Source organism: Babylonia areolata, chromosome 4, assembly GCF_041734735.1.
Source record: "Babylonia areolata isolate BAREFJ2019XMU chromosome 4, ASM4173473v1, whole genome shotgun sequence".
NCBI lineage: Eukaryota > Metazoa > Mollusca > Gastropoda > Neogastropoda > Buccinidae > Babylonia > Babylonia areolata.
The window spans coordinates 14,587,691-14,593,882 of record NC_134879.1 but is presented as its reverse complement, the minus strand read 5'-3'; positions in this window follow the sequence as shown (position 1 = coordinate 14,593,882).

Sequence of the window (6,192 nt, the reverse complement as noted above, 5' to 3'; positions counted from 1 at the left end):
CGTCCCTTCCTGAAATACCAGCCTTTTCATTGTAAATGATTGACAAAGATACAGCCAGAACCCTTTGATAGGGCCCAGGCGTGTAGTCGAGAGAGGCAGACACACAGAAAATGCAATTACCTCTTTTCTAGGTTGTTTAGCCACTTTTTTTTTTTTTTTTTACCTCGTGACCTCGAGTAAAAAGCAAGTCATTTAACTGCAGGACTGATCAATTTCGATGGTCCTACATTTAAAACTTATGCGCCGTGCACGAGTCAGCGCATTAAGACTGCGTCAGAATCAGATTCTTGGTGCTTTTTGACTCACTTGTGTAAACAAAGTGAGTCTATGTTTTAACCCGGTGTTCGGTTGTCTGTGTGTGTGTGTGTGTGTGTCTGTGTGTCCGTGGTAAACTTTAACATAGCCATTTTCTCTGCAAATACTTTGTCAGTTGACACCAAATTTGGCATAAAAATAGGAAAAATTCAATTCTTTCCAGTCATCTTGTTTAAAACAATATTTCACCTCTGGGATGGGCACAAAATTGTTTTTAAAAAAGAAGCCAAATTATATGCAAACTGAATTTACTGTTATAATTTTATATATATATATATATTTTTTTTTTTCTCTCCTCTAAACTTGGCACTTTGATTTCACATTCTGACACAACAACAAGAGCAGTCATTTTTTTAAAATCATTTTTGTTCAAACAGGAACTTCTTTTGCTAAGCATGGAAGTTTTTTTTTTTATTTTGCATGTCTTTGGTGCAGATAGTAAAAAAGGGAAATTAATCTGTTATTAATGCTAGGGGGCTTAATTTGTTTTAAACTGATCTTTCCCATCTTAAACATTACATTTTGAAATTATACTCAATACATAAAAAGCTTGTGTGTTTTACTCACAGTGTACAGGGCTTTCACTATGTTCATTCGCCTAAGTGGTCTTTTTCGGAAAATACTAAAATCAATACGACAAGTGGACTTTATAGATCTATTGGCTGGGCAAAAATCAATTGCGTACACATATTTATACATATTCAAAGCCCGTGCTCATATTCTTCGCGAATGCGAACGATGCCATCTTGTTTCAAGTTGTTGACCTGCCCGTTCCATCCTATATTCAATCGACAATACACGATAACATGTGATGGAAAGTTGGAGAAGGAGACCGTTAAATATTTATTCAGAGAAAGATCTGTGAACACCTCATCACTTACTGGATTATGCCCCAAACTGCCATAAAAATATCCATAGAATCAGTCGGAATTCACAGTTAAAAATAATAAACCATGAGAGTTAATACCCTTGAACTGATGAAGCGTAAAAAATTTCCAGTCTTGACTTTTCACAAAATGAAGTCCTTCTCACCTCATACGACGTTTAGAAGTACTTGTACTTGGCTCTACATGTTATTAGTTTAACGAAATACTCAATTTTCATATCAACTTTAAAACTATGAAAACATAAAAGAGAAATTGAATCGACCGTGTCAACAGGGTGTAACTAAACTTGTACATCTATCTAGATCCAGAGAAAACGGCTAAATGTTGCAGTGTGATTGCGGCGATAGCCACGTCTCCTTTACCGCGGAATTAAAAAGAATTTTTAATTGCCCTTAAATATTTTTTGAATGCCCAAGATACACCAGAATAATACGATTTAAACAGTGTTCTCACTGCGAATACCGCAATCGATTTATCGCCCTTTAAAAAAGCATGTTTATATATTATATTTTTGAACGTCATTTAAGAAACCATGATAGTGTAATGGATAAGACAGTTTCTTCTAATCCGAACACGCGGGGTTCGAATCTGCCGTTAGAACTTTTTTTTCCTCTTTTAACCCGAAGCTTTATAATAACAAATACAGAACACATTTTAACGATTAGATTTTTTTTTTAAAGTGTATCACAAGTGAGTCCTGAAGGCCTTGCCTCTCTTGTTTTTTGTGTTTTTTAAACAACACGTCAGACTTGAACTGATGCCAACTGTATCAGTCTGATGTTAGTAATAGCATAAAAGCCTGGTTAAAACAATCCAAACTTTCAAAGTTTTCCACCCCAGTAAAATCCCAAAACTTGCTGATAGAACATGTTCAAATCTTGAACTTTAACAAATAAATTTTCATTAACGCATATACCTATATTTCGGTTTGATCATAACCCGCATACATGTATCAAATTATTTATCTTAACTTCACACGGAAGTTTAATCGATAGATACTAATTACATGTTGAGCCTGTTCACGTGCGCGAATCGATATTAATTACAGGCATGTTCACATGCACATTGATGTTAACAGTGATACCATCACATGCATGTTCCAGAGCATGAAATATTCATCCGGCATCAAGAGCAATAATGGATGGCACTTGCCGCACAGTTGCCTGATGTTGGAAGCTGGCATACGCACGCACGGTTCTCGACGGTCGCGGGGCTTTCACAACGCAGTGCACATTCCATGCTCAGCTGGTGACGACATTTACCTGACCGCAAGGCGAAAATTTGCAGCTACTCTGGCATTTGATGGAAAGAAAGGTCGACGCAGTATAAATGTCTAAAAGGTCATCTATACTTCCGCTTTTACCAGGGCCTTCCTACGCCATCCTCCACCACCACCACCCCGCCCCCCCCCCACCCCCCCGCCCCCATCTGTCGTCCCCTCCATTTCTCATATGTCCCATCCATCCTCCATCTGCCCCCACCTTCTCCCACCTCCATCCACCACAGTCCAACCCCGGCATCTCCGTGGAAACAGGTAAATAGTATCATTAGTTCTGAGTTTGATTGAAGAGACAGAGAGAGAGAGAGAGAATACACGAATATAGGGCCTACATACCAGTTAAAATATTTCAGACTGGAACACTTAGCAATGCAGATTACACGATGGCTACTACCCTGGACCAAATCACTGGAATTTTCACAACTGATAAAAATTAATATGGTTATGCTAATTACACAATTTAGGTATAATCATATAAATTTCCGGCGGAATGTTTTTGTTGTAGGCCTGTTCCCGGGGCGGAATCTCTATAATTTTTTTTTTATTTTTTTTTTTTGAGCCCTAACATGATGAAAGTTTCGAAAATAGTCCCAAGACTGAAATCATTGTTGGTATTCAGAACATTCAGTTAGGTTAATATCTAAACTTCGATGTGATTAGATGCTTTTACACTGACTGATATCAGCAGATACCCAGTTCGCATTTTAAAAGTGACGTGACACGGTTCTTTACATCAGTATATCGAGACCAAGCAAGCGCTTTACAAACAAGGGGTCGTTGCAGAATTGCAAACCTGGGTAGAGCCGACTGAGAATTGCCTTTGTGCGCTCATCAGTGGTCATTCGTAGTTTCCTGTCAGTGCCACTGGCTCGCGATTTCAGTCACACACACACACACACACACACAACCATTTCTGTGTATGACTATTTGTTTATCACCCCGTCATGTAGGCAGCCATACTCCGTTTTCTAGGGTGTACATGTTGGGTATACTTGTTTCTATAACGCACCCGTAACGCTGACATGGATTACATGATTTTTAACGTGCGTATTTGACCACCTGCGTACGAAAACAGCCGATGGGGATGATGCACTAGCACTGAGGTCTGCACATAATCATATCGACTTGGGAGGTGGGAAACTCACCTTAACCCACTAAGTGCGCCGGCCGGGGATCGAACTCAGCTCTTGCCATTTGACCACCGCACCCGTCAGTGATTTATAGAACACACGTGCGCGCGCGCCAGCACAGATTTCTCTGTGTGAAATTCGGGCTGCTTTCTTCAGGGAGAGCGCGTCGCTACACTGAGAGCACCACCCATTTTTTTGTATTTTTTCCTGCGTGCAGTTTTATTTGTTTTTCCTATCGCTGTGGATTTTCCTACAGACTTTTGCCAGGAACAACCCTTTTGTTGCCGTGGGTTCTTTTACGTGCGCTAAGTGCATGCTGCACACGGGGCCTCGTTTTATCGTCTCATCCGAATGATAAGCGTCCAGACCACCACTGCGCTCAGATTCTCTCGCTTCCTAGGCGGACGCGTCACCTCTTGGCCATCACTCCACTGTGTCAAAGTCAATTACTTGTTTCCCTTGATTTTGGGATTTTGAGAGCACGTTTGTGAACGTGGTCGGCAGCGGTGCGCGAAGAGACAGAAGGAAGAGCACGGAAATACACGGAAACAGCCGATGTAAGAGTGTTTTTTGTTCAGTTTTCAAATCGACATTCATTAAGCCGGTATATTAGGACGAGGTCGAAGCAGACGTGTGTTGTGAGAATGCTTCGAAGCGGACGAATCGTTGGCAGTTACACGCTGTTCAAGTCGCATTCAGACATACCTACCCTATTATTATTTTTGACTCACTTGTGTAAACAAAGTGAGTCTATGTTTTAACCCGGTGTTCGGTTGTCTCTGTGTGTGTGTGTGTGTGTGTGTGTGTCCGTGGTAAACTTTAACATTGACATTTTCTCTGCAAATACTTTGTCAGTTGACACCAAATTAGGCATAAAAATAGGAAAAATTCAGTTCTTTCCAGTCATCTTGTTTAAAACAATATTGCACCTCTGGGATGGGCACAAAAAAATAAAAATAAAAAAAGAAGCCCAATTATATGCAAACTGCGTTTACTGTTATATTTATATTTTTTGTATTCTCTAAACTTGGCACTTTGACCTCTTATTCTGACACAAGAACAAGAGGAGTCATTATTATCATTTTTTTTGCTAAGCATGGAATTTTTATTTATTTTGCAAACGTTTTGGTGCAGATAGTAAAAAAGGGAAATTACTCTGTAATTAATTATTACTATGCATCCGTCCCGGAAATATCAACTCTTCCGACCACCACTGGGGTTGACCCTATTACAACATTACTGAATTACTGCTAACCGCTCCAACAGTTTTTGGCAACACACGGAACTTGACAAAAACAACAACTCAAATCCGCACATGATCATTTCCTGTCGTTGAATTTTTTAATTTTTTTTTAATGTTTATAAATATCACACTGCTTATTAATGGAATGCAGCAGGCGGCCGAGAACACGGATTTAACTGCGATCTTTGCCCTGCCTGGCCTTGCACTGACGTTCCATCGTTCAACCACTTTGTGGTGCATGACTCGACCTCATTCATCGAAATCACGGTGTGTGTGTGTCAGTGTGTGTGTGACGTGTGTGTGTGTGTGTGTGTGTGTGTGTGTGTGTGTGTGCCAGGGTGTGCCGGCGTGCGCGCGCGCGCGCGCGCGTGTGTGTGTGTGTGTGTGTGTGTGTGCCGTACGGTCTACAGTGATGCCGCTTCCTCAGTAGACTAATACAGTAGGAAACTCGATGAAACTAATGATCGGCTTTGTACTGGCTTCAGTGCCGGTCTGAACGTGCCTCCGTCTGTTGAACGCTTACTCGGCTTCAGTATTTGAAAATGGAAAAAGAAACAAAAAACTGACCTGTGCCATTAGGTTGAATGCCAAAAAATCTAGTTATAACCCCCCCACCCCCCTCCCAACAACAGCAACAACAAATATTTTTTTTTTTAATTAAAAAAAAGGGAAATTTGGGCTGGGACAGTCTGACCCCTGGTCATGCCTTTACAGCCGTGACTACTAAAATTTTATCATGACACAGGAACAAAATTTAATGTTGAGCGAACTTGAAAATAAATGAAGTATTAAATAAAACAACAGGGACCGATCAAAACTGACACACGAACCTTTGATCAGCGACAGATATGTCCCGGGAGGAGACGTGTTCACACTCCAAGTGTGTGTGTGTGTGTGTGTGTGTGCGTGTGCGTGTGTGTGTGGTCGTCGCCTTCAGGCTTTCAGTTTAACGTCTTTCCACTTGAAGTGAGATTAGACGAAAAAAAACAAAAACAAAAACAAAACAAAACAAACCGTGGGGGTAGGGGTTGTGGGAGTGTGAGGGGTAAAAGTGTGTGTATGTGTGGAGGGTGAATAGGGAGAGACAACGCTATGGAAAATGGAAACGTTATAAACGCCAACATCTGAGTCAAACAACTATAATAACTATAACAAAAGTCCTATAGGATTACGCAGCAAACCTTCTGCAATAACAAATAACATATTGGAATTGTTAATAACACAATCAAGAGAACTTTTGGTGAAGTCTGGCAAAAAACATTTTAGATTCTGACATTCGAATATTACATGGTTGCTGGATATATGTTCTCCACATATGCATCTGACATCTTTGCTGAA